General features: G+C 46.9%; 1 protein-coding gene across 1 annotated transcript in view; it reads right to left on the reverse strand.

Annotated features, from left to right (window-relative positions):
• stum (stum, mechanosensory transduction mediator homolog) overlaps positions 1 to 19,130 on the reverse strand; it is a 61,326-nt gene that overhangs the window by 41,191 nt on the left and 1,005 nt on the right. The window lies entirely within an intron of this gene.

Genomic DNA, 19,130 nt, shown 5'->3' on the forward strand with positions numbered 1-19,130 from the left:
CAGGTCATTTGGCCCAAACTGCTCGATGCCGGTGTTTATGCACCAGAGTAGCCCCCTCCACCCCTATCAGCATGCCCTTCTATTCCTTTCTCCCTCGGGTGATTATTGATCTGTGCCAGCGATGGCACTTTTCGGCTCTGGGTCAGTAGGTCGTGGGTTCAAGCCCCAGGTCCATGACACTCGAGCACAAAATGCAGGCTGACACTCCAGCGCAGTACATAAGTTCATAAGAATTAGGAACTGGAGTAGGCCATCTAGCCCCTCGAGCCTGCTCCGCCATTCAATAAGATCATGGCTGATCTGGCCGTGGACTCAGCTCCACTTACCCGCCCGCTCCCCGTAACCCTTAATTCCCTTATTGGTTAAAAATCTATCTATCTGTGATTTGAATACATTCAATGAGCTAGCCTCATCTGCTTCCTTGGGCAGAGAATTCCACAGATTCACAACCCTCTGGGAGAAGAAATTCCTTCTCAACTCAGTTTTAAATTGGCTCCCCCGTATTTTGAGGCTGTGCCCCTAGTTCTAGTCTCCCCGACCAGTGGAAACAACCTCTCTGCCTCTATCCTGTCTATCCCTTTCATGATTTTAAATGTTTCTATAAGATCACCCCTCATCCTTCTGAACTCCAACGAGTAAAGACCCAATCTACTCAGTCTATCATCATAAGGTAACCCCCTCATCTCCAGAATCAGCCAAGTGAATCGTCTCTGTACCCCCTCCAAAGCCAGTATATCCTTCCTTAAGTAAGGTGAGCAAAACTGCACGCAGTACTCCAGGTGCGGCCTCACCAATACCCTGTACAGTTGCAGCAGGACCTCCCTGCTTTTGTACTCCATCCCTCTCGCAATGAACCGAGGGAGCGCTGCACTGTCGGAGGTGCCATCTTTTGAATGTGAAACATCCTCTCAGGTGGATGCGAACTATTTGGAAGCACCAGGAGAGGAGAGCACCGTTAACTGCTGGATATTTGTTTGCTATTGCACTTGTGTTGAATGAAAGGCAGCACTAATGATCGGGCTCTGTGAAGACGCACTGTTTGAGTGGGGGGGAAGCTGGTGCTGGGGCGATGCTGTGAGGGGATTTCCGGTCACTGAGCGCGTTCCACAGCGCTGCAGGACTGCAACAGCTGCGGTTATTTGTCGCTCTTCTTTACACAGTGCCCGCTGAACACAGCAGGTAGCGAAACACGGCAAACACATTAATCATGGATAGGGCCGAGTCGTGTTTACAGAGGATAATGAGAGGGTGCGAAGCCGCTTCGGGAAATGTCTAAGGTCACCCAGTAACTCTTTGCAAGGCCCACTCAGCGGAACTGAATGGAACACTTGTCAGTATAGTAAGCCAGCGCGGTGCGCGCTTCTCGACACGCATTACATCGAAAGCACTTGCATTTATATAGCGCCTTTCACCACCGGAGGATGTCCACAAATGCTTTACAGCCAATGAAACGCTTCTGAAGTGCAGCGCCTGTTGTGATGTAGGAAACGAGGCAGCCAATATACGCACAGCAAGCTCCCACAAACAGCAATGTGAAAAACAACAACAATACCGGGGGCGGAATTGTCCTTTTTTATCGGCCTATTAGCGCCTCCGGGGGGGGGGGCGCTAATGGGGCACAACAAGATTATCGCCAGGGGAGGGGAGGGTCGATAGCGATCCGCGGGAAAATTGCCCCGGAAGTTTGGCGGGCGGTGCATGGTTAGTGCCGCGCCCCGTGATTTGCGGCCCGGGCTGGCGCACGGACGCCGATGATGTCATCACCGTGCGCGCCCCCCCTGACCGCCCCGCGCCGACCCCTTTGCGCCCCGCGGGGTAAGATGCCCAGCGGGCAGCGAGGATAGCGCCGGCCGATGTCACCGTCAGCTTCGCGGGTCATAAAGCTGGAGGACATCTGCCGCTGGGGCGCCCCTTAAAGGGGGGGGTCGTTTGCGCCATGGGCCGCCATGTTTTTCCGTCGGCTGACTCTTCGGTCGGCCCGACAATGCCGCCCCTCGCCTTGACCGGACGGCCAGCCTGAAGCTCGTCACTCTTCTGCTCTTCTTCGAAATAGTGCCATGCGATCTTTTACGTCCACCTGAGAGAGCAGACGGGGCCTCGGTTTAAGCTCATCCGAAAGACGGCACCTCCGACAGTGCAGCACTCCCGCAGTATTGAGAGTGTCAGCCTAGATTACGTGCTCGAGTCCCATGGACTCATGGTGTGTCGTTTGACCTTCTGACTCAGGTGACCAACCGCTGACACTTTGAAAAGGGAGATTTTGGTTGGCAGGATGGTATTCTGTCGCGGTAGAAAGGGGGAGATTCCCCGCCAAGGGGACTTGGGGGTATCACTGTATCTCCCCAACTGGCAAGGACATCAATGCAGCAGCTAATGGACCCCATGTGCTCTCCGAAATCCTGGACAATTGGCACAACTCAAGTCCGACAGGTGTTTATATTCCTTACTCAATGATTTGTGAAAGATGTGGATTTATAGCACCTTTCACGACCACTGGATGTCTCAAAGCCCTTTACAGTCAATGAAGTATGTTTAAAGTGTAGTCACTGTTGTAATGTGGGAAACACGGCAGCCAATTTGCGCACAGCAAGCTCCCATAAACAGCAATGTGATAATGACCAAATAATCTGTTTGTGTTGTGTTGGTTGAGGAATAAATATTGGCCAGGACACTGGGGATAACTTCCCTGCTCTTCTTCGAAATAGGGTCATGGGATCTTTTATGTCCACCGGTTTAACATCTTATCCGAATGGTGGCACCTCCGACAGTACAGCACTCCCTCAAGACTGCACTGGAGTGTCAGCCTAGATTTATGTGCTCGGGTCTCTGGAGTGGGACTTGAACCCACAACCTTCTAATTTAGAGGTGAATGTGCTACCCACTGAGCCACAGCTGACACTGACATTGTAGGCTTTGAAAGGGCTTTTCTTAGCACATCTTAACTAGAACCACAGGCGTTTAGCACTTCGGAGGCGTTCATTCAGCCCACCCTGTCTGTGCCATCTCTTTACCAGAGCAATCGCACGGCCTTGCTCTCTGGCCCTTTACATCTCCAAGATCTGGTCGTGTTTTGGTAGAACTGAGCTATGAGCAAGGACTGGAGAAACTTGGGCTCTTCAGTGGTGCACAGGATGGTAAATGGGGAAGGTTACATGAACTTAAACCACAAACAAGGGAGTCACAGGTAGAAACTGGTGAAAAGAAAACTCAGGACCAATATCAGCAGGCAGCTGAAGAGATTTGGGATAGTGAGCAGCAAGAAATCTTAGACACAGAAGGTTGTGAGGCAGTGGAATACATTACCGGAGTAGAGACAAGACCATTTAAGAATAGGTTTGGTAGTTGGTTGAAGGAAATAGCGATAAAGGGAGAGGGAATGAGGGGGAAGAAATGGAGGCGGGACGAGGGGGGGAAGAAATGGAGGCGGGATGAGGGGGAAGAAATGGAGGCGGGACGAGGGGGAAGAAATGGAGGCGGGACGAGGGGGGGAAGAAATGGAGGCGGGATGAGGGGGAAGAAATGGAGGCGGGACGAGGGGGGAAGAAATGGAGGCGGGACGAGGGGGAAGATATGGAGGCAGGACGAGGGGGGAAGAAATGGAGGCGGGATGAGGGGGGAAGAAATGGAGGCAGGACGAGGGGGAAGAAATGGAGGCGGGACGAGGGGGAAGAAATGGAGGCGGGACGAGGGGGAAGATATGGAGGCAGGACGAGGGGGGAAGAAATGGAGGCGGGACGAGGGGGGAAGAAATGGAGGCGGGATGAGGGGGGAAGAAATGGAGGCGGGACGAGGGGGGAAGAAATGGAGGCGGGACGAGGGGGAAGATATGGAGGCAGGACGAGGGGGGAAGAAATGGAGGCGGGATGAGGGGGGAAGAAATGGAGGCAGGACGAGGGGGAAGAAATGGAGGCGGGACGAGGGGAAAGAAATGGAGGCGGGATGAGGGGGGAAGAAATGGAGGCGGGACGAGGGGGGAAGAAATGGAGGCGGGACGAGGGGGGGAAGAAATGGAGGCGGGACGAGGGGGGAAGTAATGGAGGCGAGACGAGGGGGAAGAAATGGAGGCGGGACGAGGGGGAAGTAATGGAGGCGAGACGAGGGGGAAGAAATGGAGGCGGGATGCTGCTTGTGCGGAGAATAAAAACCAACAGACAGCCTAGCCTAGTTCCCAGTTGTAACTCACCCATTAACATATTGAAGACATCAGATAGGCACAGGAGGCGGCCATTTGAGCCCATTTTGTTACCAATAGCAGTTCTTTATCCTTTTAATCCCAAATTTTTTTCCATACCCTTAATACTCTTACTGACCAAGTAAGCATCTGTTAAACACTTCAGTCGATTCTGTGGCCTCTGGCACGGTGCTCCACAGTCTGGCAACCTTCTGCTGTGAGGACATTTATTTGTAAGCTGCACTTGCTCACTACCAGTTTAGTTTGGATTCTAAGATCATTCCCTCTTTGTTCCGGATTCCCCGAAGCGAGGCAAAGAGTGCATCCTGACCCTCGTACGAAGATACAAAAATGACAGGCAGGAAAAGACCAGCCGCTCCATCAAGTTTGCCCCACACCTCAGGATAACTGGAGCAACCCGACTAGATACTTCCTGCCTTCCGCCATGCAGCAAGGTAAAAGAAAGACTTGCATTTATATAGCGCCTGTCACGACCTCAGGACCTCCCAAAATTGCTTTACAGTCAACTAAGTACTTTTGCAGTGTAGTCGCTGTTGTAATGTGGGAAATGCGGCAGCCGACCTGCACACAGCAAGCTCCCACAAACAGCAATGTGATATTATAGAAACATAGAAATTAGAAGCAGTAGTAGGCCATTCGGCCCTTCGAGTCTGTATCACCATTCAATATGATCATGGCTGATCCTCTATCTCAACGCCATATTCCTGCTTTTTCCCCATACCCCTTGATGTCTTTTTTGTCAAGAAATCCATCTATCTATCTCATTAAATATATTCAGTGACTTGGGCTCCAAAGCCTTCTGTGGTAGAGAATTCCACAGGTTCACCACCCTCTGAGTGAAAAAAATTTCTCCTCATCTCAGTCCTAAATTTCCCACCCCTTATCCTTGACCAGATAATCTGTTTTAGTGATGTTGGTTGAGGGATAAACATTGGTCAGGACACTGGGGAGAGCTCCCCTGCTTTTCTCCGTAATAGTGCTGTGGGATCTTTTACATCCACCCGAGAGAGCGTAGACAGGGTCTGGGTTTAACGTCGGATCTGAAAGATTGCCCCTCCGACAGTGCAGCACTCGACAGCTCGTTACTGTCGATGAAGAGCTTGGAATGTGGTCACTGCTGTAACGCAGGGAATCAAATAACCCAGGGCCAATAAAGGAGTGAAAAATAGTCTGGGAAAACTCCTCTCTCAGGCTCTGGGAACCGGCCCCGTGACCACATGAATTGTCTCTCGACAATTCCCCTGCTGGCTTTCAGCACCGTGTGCAGATCGCCCGTGAATGGGACAGCGGAGACTCTATCCCAGGGGCTAGGTATTGTCCCCATGATCTTGTTGAATGGCGGAGCAGGCTCGAGGGGCTAGATGGCCTACTCCTGTTCCTAGTTCTTATGTTCTTATGAAACGGTGGTTTTTTTTTTAAAAAACCGCAGCTGCGGTTCAGGTCGACCCTTTCGGGAAATTCGGCCCTTTGTTTCGATCCGGAAGTCGGTGTAAATGGGGGCGGTGACGACACCCGAGGGGCAAAGACGCGGGCGGTGACAGAGACGGAGGGGCGGAAGTTGGCTCTCCACTTCACTTCAAAGGGAGAGTCCTTGCGCTTTTTAAACCTGGGGTTCACTGGGCTACCAGGGGGGGGGTTTCGGCCGGGCCAGCAGCCTGGCACCCAAATGGGGTGGCCTGGCCGAACCCAGGGGCTTAATTGTCGGGCCGACATGGCGGTTGGCCGACAAAAAGAAACATGGCAGCAGCAACAGTGGACCCTCCCCTTTAAGGGAAGCCACACCGCCGCTGCAGAAGGCCACAGCCTCACCGGATCACCGGGAAAAAGCTCGTTTTGGCACCGCCGAACAGGCCGAAAATTTTCCGCGGGAAATGTCGCCTTCGGGAGGCGGGGGTGGGGGGGTATGGATCGGCGGTGAGCATAGCGATGACGTGCTTAACACCGATCGGCAGGAGCGGTAAGGGAGTGGGATCGGGGCACCACCGGGAAATCTCGGGAGGGCAGTCGGGGCTAGCAGCGGCCAGTCCACTCCGCAGCCTGGCCGCCGATTTGCGGTGGTAACAAGCCTCAAGGAAAGGGGCAATTTTGTCCCCGAGGAATCGACCCCGCGCGGTAACTGCAGACAGACATCCCGATCACGCGACCCGCGCAAGCGCAGCGGGAGGAGCCCGCGAGGTACACGCCGCGGCTAACGGTGACTTGAGAGAGAGTTGGGTTGTTGAGGTCCTGTCTCTCTGAGGGGAGCGGAGCAAAGCTCCCTCACAGCCTCCGATGCTGATCGCTCGCTTTTTTTCCCCCCCACTTTTGCCCAAATATGGGCAGCTTCAGATCTGCTGCTGCTGAGGCGAGGAATTCTAGAAAGTCCCCAGCAGCTGAAATAGATCCCTGTAATGTGCTGTCTCCTGCCATATATGAGGAAGCATTAGGAGCTGTACGGTCTTTAAGGCAAAGAATACAGGCACCCGGCCCAGTTGCTTTACAAACAGCCAAAGACACAGAGACACTAAGACAGAGGTTCAACCAGACAGGGGAAGATAGCAGACCCACGATTAAATTACCCAGCTGATCTCCTGCGGTGTTCCCGTGGAGCATGGCTGCGACAATTAGTTGCTAACCTGGGCCTGTACCTTTAAGGCCTACTGCTTGACATCCCCGAATCCAGGTGACCACAGCAGCTTGTAAATCCCTGAGAGTTAGAGGTACTTGTAGATTTCAGGTTGCGCTCGATGACCAGCTTTCATAGAGTCATAGAATCGTTACAGCGCAGAACAGCAACAACTTGTATTAATATAGCGCCTTTAACAGTGAAACGTCCCAAGGCAGGAGGCCATTCGGCCCGATGAGCCCGGGCCAGCTCTTCTCAAGAGCGCTTCAGCCAGCCCCACCCCACCCCACTCCCCTTCCTTTCCCTTTCCCCGGAGTCCTGCAATTTTTTTTCTTTCAGGTACTTATCCAAAATCCCTTTTGAAAGCCACGATTGAATCTGCCTCCACCACCCTTTCAGGCCGTGCGTTCCAGATCCCAACCACTCGCTGCGTAAAAACGTTTTTCCTCATGTCGCCTTTGGTTCTTTTGTCAATCGCCTTAAACCTGTGTCACCTGGTTCTCGACCCTTCTGCCAATCTATCTCTATATCGACGCATCATGATTTTGAACACCTCCATCAAATCCCCTCTCTGCTCCAAGGAGAACAGCCCTAGCTTCTCCAGTCTATCCACGTAAGTGAAGTCCCTCATCGACTGGAATCGTTCTCATAAACCTTTCCAAGGCCTTCACACCCTTCCTCAAGCGTGGTGCCCAGAATTGGACACAATACTCCAGTTGAGGCCAAACCGGTGCTTTATAAAGGTTCATCATAACATCCACTTTCTTTCTCTTAATAACAGGACCAAAAGAAAGACAGTGTTACATCTGTAACAAAGCACGACATTTAGTGTGTGGAGGGTGCAAACTGAACACAAGGCGTACGTTGCTGGGATACGGATACACACATGCTTCCTGGCACCCAGTGTCTCATCCACGCGAGAGGCCAGACGGAACCTCGGCCTGAGAAACCCACAGTTGCAGGTATCAGCCTGAATTGTGTATCGCGGGTGGGATGTGAACCCCAAACCTTCAGGCCCAGAAGACAAGAGTGCTGCCGAGTGAGCCACAGTTAATATCTCTCGTACTGTGGCCAACATTAAGAACATCAAAGAGAAAATGCTGGAACTACTCAGGAAGCTCGGGCAGCATCTGTGGAGAGAGAAACAGAGTTACCGTTTCAGGTCGGCGACCCTTCGTCAGAACTGAAATGTTAAACTCTTCCTCTCGCCACAGATGCCGTCTGACCTGCTGAGTGTTTCCACCATTTTCTCTTTGTATTTCAGATTTACAGTATCTGCAGCATTTTGCCTTTCATATTAAGGACGTCATGCTTGTCTCTCTGAAAGACCTAACCCCATTATTTTTATTCATTCACGGGATGTGGGCATCACTGGCAAGGCCAGCATTTATTGCCCATCTCTGGCTGCCCCTCGAGAAGGTATTGGTGGGTCTACTTCTTGAACCGCTGCAGTCTGTGTACAGAAGGTGCTCCAACAGTACGAGCAGTTTGATACTGTTATATATGCAGACTATAGAGATACTCTCTTAGTTGCGTAAGATGGAGATTCGTTTACCTGATGTGCTATCAATAAGGTTTACACTGTGTATACACATCCTGGCACCACTAGAGGGTGCAACTGGTGGAGACCGGGCTTTCCTGCCCCGGTGACAGGGGCTGTATAAAAGGCTGCCCACCAAGCTTGTGCCTCACTCTGGAGTTACGAATAAAGGACCAAGGTCATTACAGTTTGAGTACAACACATTGCCTCGTGGAGTCATTCACAAGTACATCACAGACAGAATAGATACAACTGAATGGCTTCCTCAGTACTGCAGTCAACCATGCCCATGTTGTTGTGGGACTGGAGTCACATATAGGCCAGACCAGGTAAGGACGGCAGGTTGCCTTCCATAAAGGACCTCAGTGAATCAATCGGGTTTTTAATGACAATCGAGTCACTTTTAAAAAAAAAGACACCAGTTTTTAACATTTAATTTCTAGTGTTGTTTAAACTGAACTCAATTTCTTAAACTACTCAGGGTGGGATTTGAACTTGCATTCATCTGGATTAGACAGAGTAGACTGGGCCTATATTCGAAAGTTTAGAAGAATGAGAGGTGATCTCATTGAAACGTATAAAATTCTTACAGGGCTTGATAGGGTAGATGCAGGGAGGATGTTTCCCCTGGCTGAGGAGTCTAGAACCAGGGGTCACAGTCTCAGATTAAGGGGTCGGCCATTTAGGACCGAGATGAGGAGAAACGTCTTCACTCAGAGGGTGGTGAATCTTTGGAATTCTCTGCCCCAGAGGGCTGTGGAAGCTCAGTCGTTGTATATTCAAGACAGAGATCGCCAGATGTTTGGATATTAAGGGAATCAAGGGATATGGGGATCGTGCGCGAAAGTGGAGTTGAGGTAGAAGATCAGCCATGGTCTCAGTGAATGGCGGAGCAGACTCGAGGGGCCGAATGGCCTACTCCTGCTCCTAATTCTTATGATCTTATTTTCTTATGTTCTTATTATTAGTACAGATCCCTGGATGACAAGCCCAGTAACATAACTACCACACTACCACACTATCACACCCAGCTCCATTCCCTTGTCTTTATTCCATATGGCTAGTTTTTTCTTTTATCAACTATTAATCCACTTCTATTCTGGATCCAGATTCCGCCAAAGTTTCTGCTCAGGTACTCCGTCTCCTAACAACCCTTTGCGCAAAAAACATTCTCCTAACCTCCACCTGCATTCTTTTGTTGATGTGCACTCTCGTTACTGACTCATGGAAAGCATTGTCCCCCAATTCACCTCATCAAAATGCCTCACCACTGTTTGAGTTCCACCCCATACTGATCTAAATGCAATCCTGGACATATTTTGAATCTCCCCTCCCTCCCTCACCCCTCCCTTCCCTGCCACCTAGAACCTTGGCTAGAGCACACTTGGAGTACAGCGTTCAGTTCGGGTTTCCATATTGCAAAAAGGATGCAGAGACACTGGAGAAAGAGCAACAAAAGATTCACAAGGACGATGTTATGTTCAGAATAACTCCACAAGACTGTATATTGTAAGCTCAAACTGTGGAGACCTTGGTTCTCTTTGATGTAACTCCGGAGTGAGGAAGCAGCGTGGTAGACTGCCTTTTATACCTACTTACCCCGGGGTATGCAGGTGACCCCTGGGTCTCCCGCAGGTGTGCCCCCTGGTGGCAAGGCTTACACATTAGTAAGGTTTACGTACATAACAGACAATACCAGAACTGTGAGATCAGGGAAGGCTGAACAGGCTGGGCCTCTTTTCTCTGGAAAAAGAGAAGGCTCAGGGGCTTTACGATTCTGAAAGGGTTGACGTGAACATTTTTCCACTTGTGGGGGAAGACGAGAACTAGGGGCCGTAAATATAAGGTAGTCACTAATAAATCCAATAGGGAATTCAGTAGAAACTTCTTTACCCAGAGAGTGTTGAGGATGTGGAACTCGCTGCCACAGTTGAGACGAATAGCTTGGGCACATTTAAGGGGACGTTAGATAAACACATGAGGGAGAAAGGAATGGAAGGTTATGCTGACAGGCTGCGATGACGACACTGGGAGGAACTTCAAGTGGAGCATAAACACTGGCATGGACCATTGGGCAGACTGGCCTGTTTCTGTGCTGTAGACCCAATGTAACTCAATGTATCCTTGGAAACAAAAATCACTCATTACTATCACCCGATTATACCTTTTCCACTCTGCTTACTTAAAGGATACTTAAAGGGTTGATGGTGGATAGGCAATGGCAAACATTTAAAGATCACATGGATGAACTTCAACAATTGTACATCCCTGTCTGGAGTAAAAATAAAACGGGGAAGGTGGCTCAACCGTGGCTAACAAGGGAAATTAGGGATAGTGTTAAAGCCAAGGCTAGAAAAAGCAACAAACCTGAGGACTGGGAGAAATTTAGAATTCAACAGAGGAAGACTAAGGGTTTAATTGAGAGGGGGAAAATAGAATACGAAAGAAAGCTTGCAGGGAACATAAAAACTGACAGCAAAAGCTTCTATAAATACGTGGAGAAAAAGATTAGTGAAGACAAACTTAGGTCCCTTGCAGTCGGATTCAGGTGAATTTATAAAGGGGAACAAAGAAATGGCAGACCAATTGAACCAATACTTCGATTCTGTCTTCACGAAGGAAGATGCAAATAACCGTCCGAATGTACTCGGTGACAGTAGGTCTAGTGAGAAGGAGGTACTGAAGGATATCCTTATCAGGCGGGAAATTGTGTTAGGGAAATTGATGGGATTGAAGGCCGATAAATCCCCGGGGCCTGATAGTCTGCATCCCAGAGTACTTAAGGAAGTGATCCTAGAAATAGTGGATGCATTGGTGATCATTTTCCAACAGTTTATCGACTCTGGATCAGTTCCTATGGTCTGGAGGGTGGCTAATGTAACACCACTTTTTAAAAAAAGGAGGGAGAGAGAAAACAGGTAATTATAGACAGGTTAGGCTGACATCAGTAGTGGGGAAAATGTTGGAATCAATCATTAAGGATGAAATAGCAGCGTATTTGGAAAGCAGTGACAGGATCGGACCAAGTCAACATGGGTTTATGAAAGGGAAATCATGCTTGACGAATCTTCTGGAATTTTTTGAGGATGTAACTAGTAGAGTGGACATGGGAGAACAAGTGGATGTGGTGTATTTGGACTTTCAAAAGGCTTTTGACAAGGTCCCACTCAAGAGATTGGTGTGTAAAATTAAAGCACATGGTATTGGGGGTAATGTATTGACGTGGATAGAGAACTGGTTGGCAGACAGGAAGCAGAGAGTCGGGATAAATGGGTCCTTTTCAAAATGGCAGGCAGTGACTAGTGGGGTACCACAGGGCTCAGTGCTGCGACCCCAGCTATTTACAATATACACTAACGATTTAGATGAAGGAATTGTGTGTAATATCTCAAGTTTGTGGAAGGGTGGCGGTGTGAGCTGTGAGGAGGACGCTAAGAGGTAGCAGGGTGACTTGGACAGGTTAGGTGAGTGGGCAAATGCATGGCAGATGCAGTATAATGTGGATAAACGTGAGATTATCCATTTTGGGGGCAAAAACACAAAGGCAGAATATTATCTGGATGGCGGCAGATTAGGAAAAGGGGAGGTGCAACGAGACCTGGGTGTCATGGTTCATCAGTCATTGAAAGTGGGCATGCAGGTACAGCAGGTGGTGAAGAAGGCAAATGGTATGTTGGCCTTCATAGCTAGGGGATTTGAGTATAGGAGCAGGGAGGTCTTACTGCAGTTGTACAGGGCCTTGGTGAGGCCACACCTGGAATATTGTGTTCAGTTTTGATCTCCTAACCTGAGGAAGGACGTTCTTGCTATTGAGGGAGTGCAGCGAAGATTCACCAGACTAATTCCAGGGATGGCTGGGCTGTCATATGAGGAGAGATTGGATCAACTGGGCCCTTATTCACTGGAGTTTAGAAGGATGAGAGGGGATCTCATAGTAACATATAAGATTCTGACGGGACTGGACACGTTAGATGCGGGAAGAATGTTCCCGATGTTGGGGAAGTCCAGAACCAGGGGACATAGTCTTAGGATAAGGGGTAGGCCATTTAGGACTGAGATGAGGAGAAACTTCTTCACTCAGAGTTGTTAACCTATGGAATTCCCTGCCGCAGAGAGTTGTTGATGCCAATTCATTGGATATATTGAAGAGAGAGTTCGATATGACCCTTACGGCTAAGGGGGTCAAGGGGTATGGAGAGAAAGCAGGAAAGGGGTACTGAGGGAATGATCAGCCATGATCTTATTGAATGGCGGTGCAGGCTCGTAGGGCCGAATGGCCTACTCCTGCACCTATTTTCTATGTTTCTATGTTTCTGCTCATGGTCTGCAGGGCTGTAGTGATACCCGCCCTCCTGTATGGCTCAGAGACATGGACCGTATACAGTAGACACCTCAGATCGCTGGAGAAATACCACCAACGATGTCTCCGCAAGATCCTGCCAATCCCCTGGGAGGACAGACGCACCAACGTTAGCGTCCTCGATCAGGCCAACATCCCCAGCATCTGAGCACTGACCACACTCGACCAGCTCCGTTGGGCGGGCCACATCGTTCGCATGCCTGACACAAGACTCCCAAAACAAGTGCTCTGCTCGGAACTCCTTCATGGCAAGTGAGCCCGAGGTTGGCAGAGGAAATGTTTCAAGGACACCCTCAAAGCCTCCTTGATAAAATGCAACATCCCCACCAACACCTCGGAGTCTCTGGCCCAAGACCGCCCTAAGTGGAGGAGGTGCATCCGGGAGGGCGCTGAGCACCTCGAGTCTCGTTGCCGAGAGCATGAAGAAAACAAGTGCAGACAGCGGAAGGAGCGTGTGGTAAACCAGACTCCCCACCCACCCTTTCCTCCAATGACTATCTATCCCACCTGTGACAGAGACTGTAATTCCCATATTGGACTGTTCAGACACCCGAGAACTCACTTTTAGAGTGGAAGCAAGTCTTCCTCGATTCCGAGGGACTGCCTATGATGATGATGAGTTATCAGTCAATCTCATGGATTATATTCTTAAATTTTACATCACACGGTGAGGATTATCTGTATTGTTGGTCACCGGGCTGCAATGTTAGCAAGATTTCCCAAAGCTCCATTGGGAAGCTCTCCAAAGCGCCCCCAGTGGTCGTTCCTGTGCCATATACATTATCGGCGTGGCAGCAGGCATGCGCGGGCTCCTCACATCTTGCTGTATCGCTGCCTCGGAGGCACAAAACAAATGCAAATGCTATTCAGAAAACTGGTGTTGCTATAGTAACGGCAAGTCTTGCAATTGTGTTCCCGAGTGAGCACACTGTGAAGGATGCAAAGGGGCAATTCTTGTTCGCTCTTTAATCCGAGGAGCGATTTTCAATCTCAGGTACAACTTAACCGCCACCTCTCCAAAGATTCTCCACACCACTCCTCCGGGCTCCGTATTCTTGCTGAGATACAATCCCATTCCCGGTCCCGCTCCCCATACCCTCCCCGCCTACCTCCTGCTGAGGTTATTGAATGACACAGCCCAGAAGGAGGCCATTCGGCCCATCATGCCCATCACATCAGCCATGATCTTATTGAATGGCGGAGCAGGCTCGAGGGGCCAATTGGCTGACTCCTGCTCCTATTTCTTATGTGTTCTTATGCCTGTGCCGGCTCTCTGCAAGAGAAATTCAATTAGCCCTTCTCTCCCACTCTTTCCTCATAGCCCATCAAAAAAACTTTCATCAAACAGGTACTTCCCCAATCCCTTCCCATCTACCCCTGTTGGCAGCAACCATCCTTGATGCCTCACTCGTGCCCATTTGCCACTTGTGAAGAAAGATACGCATTTATATAGCGCCTTTCACGGCCACTGGACGTCTCAAAGCGCTTTACAGCCAACGATGTACTCTTGGAGTGTAGTCACTGTTGTAATGTAGGAAATGCAGCTGACAATTTGGGCACAGCAAGCTCCCACAAACAGCAATGTGACAATGACCAGATAATCTGTTTTTTTAAAAAAAAGGCATAAATATTGGCCAGGACACCGGGGATAACTGTCCTGCTCTTCTTCAAAATAGTGCCATGGGATCTTTAACATCCACCTGAGAGAGCAGACCACTGTTTAAAGTCTCATTCGAAAGACGGCACCTCTGACAGTGCAGCGCTCCCTCAGCACTGCACTGGGAGTGTCAGCCTAGATTTTTGTGCTCGAGTCTCTGGAGTGGGACTTGAACCCAAATCATCATAGTCAGTCCGTCAAAGCGAGTGTGACTTGCTTCCACGCCAAAAAGTGATGAGTTCACAGGTGTTTCAATGAAGGACCTAATATTCCAGATCCCGAACTACACATTGAAGGGTGGAAGATGCCTGTGCGTGGATTTTTTAACGTGGGGCGGCCTTTGAACATCAGCCACCACATGAGCTTGACAGAGCTAGGTCTTGGTCCCGTGGCAAGGATTAACCAGGACGACTGGAGACCAGCTCTGCTGCACAGACCTAGTGCGCGCATATATATCGCAAAACCTTCTAACTCAGAGGGGAGAGTGCTACCCACTGAGCCACAGTGATTCATTCTGTTCCCCTCCCCTCTGCCCTGCCCTCCCTGTGTCTGCCAGTCATATAAAACTTGAGGAATAACATTCTTAAATCGAGTGAATAAAAAATTCTGTTTCATCCCTCAAATAGAGCAAGTGCCTGAATAATTAATCACAGTGCCAACTAAAGAACAGTCCTGAAAAACAGGGAGAGTGAGAGAGACAGGGAGGGATGGAGAGAGTGCGAGAGAGAGAGAGAGAGAGAGAGAGACAAGGAGAGAGAGAGAATGAGCGAGAGAGAGAGAGAGAGAGACAGAGGGAGAGAGAGAGAATGAGCGAGAGAGAGAGAGAGAGAGAGAGAGAGAGAAACAGGGAGGGATAGAGAGAGAGAGAGAGAGAGAGAGAGAGAGAGACAGGGAGAGTGAGAGAGGGAGCGTGAGAGAGGGAGCGTGAGAGAGAGAGAGACATGGAGAGAGAGACATGGAGAGAGAGTGACAGGAAGAGAGAGAAAGAGACAGGAAGAGAGATAGAGAGAGACATGGAGAGAGATAGAGAGAGATAGAAAGAGAGAGACAGGGAGAGAAAGAGAGAGATAGGAAGAGAGAGATACAGGGAGAGAGAGAGAGAGAGACAGGGAGAGATAGAGAGAGAGCTCAGTGAGGGAGACATGGAAAGAGAGAGAGAGAGAGAGAGAGAGAGAGAGAGAGAGTGTGTGGGAGAGAGACAGAGAGCAAAATAGTGAGAGAAACATAAAGAGATAAAGAGAGAGAGAGAGAGAGAGAGTGAGACAGAGACAGAGACAGGGAGAGAGAGAGAGAGAGAGAACGGGAAGGGGGAGAGAAGGGGTAGAGAGAAAGAGAGAGGAAAAGAGAGAGGCAGCAGACAGAAAGCGAGAAAGAGAGAGAGAGAGGCAGAGAGAGAGACAGACAGGAAGAGAAAGAGAGAGGAACGCAGAGAGACAGAGAGAGATTGAGGCAGAAAGACAGAAAGGCAGAGAGACAGAGGCAGTGAGAGAGTGTATGTGTGTGTGTGTGTGTGTGTCTGTCTGTATGTCTGTGTGTACAAAGCAAATAGTGGCTATTGCGGCAATGCACAGTAAAACATTGCACAATCAAACTGCACGAGAGCTGTACCAGCACAGGTTGCTCCACTTGTTACAGCTAACTAGGGAGAGATGAGATCAGTTCAGTGGACCAAGTATTGCTGCAAATGCCTTTGACAGAAGGGAAAAACAATAGCTTAGTAATGGATTCAATATATTAAAACATGAGGAACATCATTATCCTTTAAAACTGCACAAGGGGAGAAACACCAATTAGAGAGCGGGGGGGGGGGGGGGGAGGGGCAGTGCGAGCCCTACACATGCCTCGAATTCTTTCACAGTAATCAAAATCTCTTCGCTTGGTTATTTCAAAAGATTTGACAGGAGTTGTTTGAAAATAAATCAGAAAACCAGAAAGGAGCCCGGTGCAGTTGGTATAAAAAGGTGGAAAACGAGTGTCGAATACTTCTGGAAAAATTGAAATCACCAAGGTTAGCAACTTTGTCATATATATTTCTAAAATTTCACCCGTCAGAAATGTTAACATCAATCATATTAGAGAGAGACATTCTTATTAGAGAGAGGAACACATATATATCAGAGGGAACATATATATTCGAGAGAACATATATATTAGAGAGGGAACACATATATTAGAGAGAGAACATATACATATATCAGAGAGGGAACGTATATATTAGAGAGAGGAACACATATATATATCAGAGAGGGAACGTATATATTAGAGAGAGGAACACATATATATCAGAGAAAGGACGTATATATTAGAGAGAGAAAACATATATATTAGAGAGAGAAACACATATATTAGAGAGAGAAACACATATATTAGAGAGGGAACATATATATTAGAGAGGGAACATATATATTAGAGAGAGGAACACATATATATCAGAGAGGGGGCGTATATATTAGAGAGAGAACATATATATTAGAGAGAGAACATATATATATATATCTCAGAGAGGGGACATATATATTAGAGAGAGAACATATATATTAGAGAGAGGAACACATATTAGAGAGAGAACATATATATTAGAGAGAGGAACACATATATATCAGAGAGGGAACATATATATTAGAGAGAGGAACACATATATATCAGAGAGGGGACATATATATTAGAGAGAGAACATATATATTAGAGAGAGAACATATATATCAGAGAGGGAATGTATATATATATATATATCAGAGAGGGAATGTATATATATCAGAGAGGGAACGTATATATTAGAGAGTGAACATATATATTAGAGAGAGAACATATATATACCAGGGAGGGAATGTATATATATTAGAGAGAGAACATATATATTAGAGAGAGGAACACATATATATCAGAGAGGGAGCGTATATATTAGAGAGGGAACATATATACTAGAGAGAGAACATATATATATATATATATATATATATAATAGAGAGAGAACATATATATTAGAGAGAGGAACACATATACCAGAGAGGGAACGTATATATTAGAGAGAGAACATATATATTAGAGAGAGGAACACATATATATATCAGAGAGGGAACATATATATTAGAGAACATATATATTAGAGAGAGAACAAATATATATATCAGAGAGGGAATGTATATATTAGAGAGAGGAACACATATATATATATATATCAGAGAGGGAACGTATATATTAGAGAGAGGAACACATATATTAGAGAGAGGACCACATATATTAGAGAGAGGGGACATATATATTTGAGAGAACATATATATGAGAGAGGGAACATATATATTAGAGAGAGGAACACATATATATCAGAGGGAATGTATATATTAGAGAGCGAACATATATATTAGAGAGCGAACATCTATATACCAGAGAGGGAACGTATATATATATTAGAGAACATATATATTAGAGAGAGGAACACATATATATATCAGAGAGGGAACGTATATATTAGAGAGAGGAACACATATATATCAGAGAGGGGACATATATATTAGAGAGAGAACATATATATTAGAGAGAGGAACACATATATTAGGGAGAGAACATATATATTAGAGAGAGGAACACATATATTAGGGAGAGAACATATATATTAAAGAGAGAACATATATATTAGAGAGAGAACACACATATATCAGAGAGAGAACATATATATTAGAGAGAGGAACACATATATATATCAGAGAGGGAACGTATATATTAGAGAACATATATATTAGAGAGAGAACAAATATATATATCAGAGAGGGAATGTATATATTAGAGAGAGGAACACATATATATATATCAGAGAGGGAACGTATATATTAGAGAGAGGAACACATATATTAGAGAGAGGACCACATATATTAGAGAGAGGGGACATATATATTTGAGAGAACATATATATGAGAGAGGGAACATATATATTAGAGAGAGGAACACATATATATCAGAGAAGGGACGTATATATTAGAGAGAGAACATATATATTAGAGAAAGAACATATATATATCAGAGAGGGAATGTATATATATCAGAGAGGGGGCATATATATATCAGAGAGGGAACGTATATATTAGAGAGAGGAACACATATATATCAGAGGGAATGTATATATTAGAGAGCGAACATATATATTAGAGAGCGAACATCTATATACCAGAGAGGGAACGTATATATATATATTAGAGAACATATATATTAGAGAGAGGAACACATATATATATCAGAGAGGGAACGTATATATTAGAGAGAGGAACACATATATATCAGAGAGGGGACATATATATTAGAGAGAGAACATATATATTAGAGAGAGGAACACATATATTAGGGAGAGAACATATATATTAGAGAGAGGAACACATATATTAGGGAGAGAACATATATATTAGAGAGAGAACATATATATTAGAGAGAGAACACACATATATCAGAGAGGGAACATATATATTAGAGAGAGGAACACATATATATCAGAGAGGGAGCGTATATATTAGAGAGGGATCATATATATATTAGAGAGAGGAACACATATATATCAGAGAGGGAACGTATATATTAGAGAGAGAACATATATATCAGAGAGAGAACATATATATCAGAGAGAGAACATATATATTAGAGAGAGAACATATATATTAGAGAGAGGAACACACACACACACACATATATATATATATATATATGAGAGGGAACGTATATATTAGAGATAGGAACACATATATTAGAGAGAGAACATGTATATTAGAGAGAGAACACATATCAGAGAGG

Source organism: Pristiophorus japonicus, chromosome 7 (assembly GCF_044704955.1).
Source record: "Pristiophorus japonicus isolate sPriJap1 chromosome 7, sPriJap1.hap1, whole genome shotgun sequence".
In the NCBI taxonomy this organism is placed as follows: domain Eukaryota; kingdom Metazoa; phylum Chordata; class Chondrichthyes; family Pristiophoridae; genus Pristiophorus; species Pristiophorus japonicus.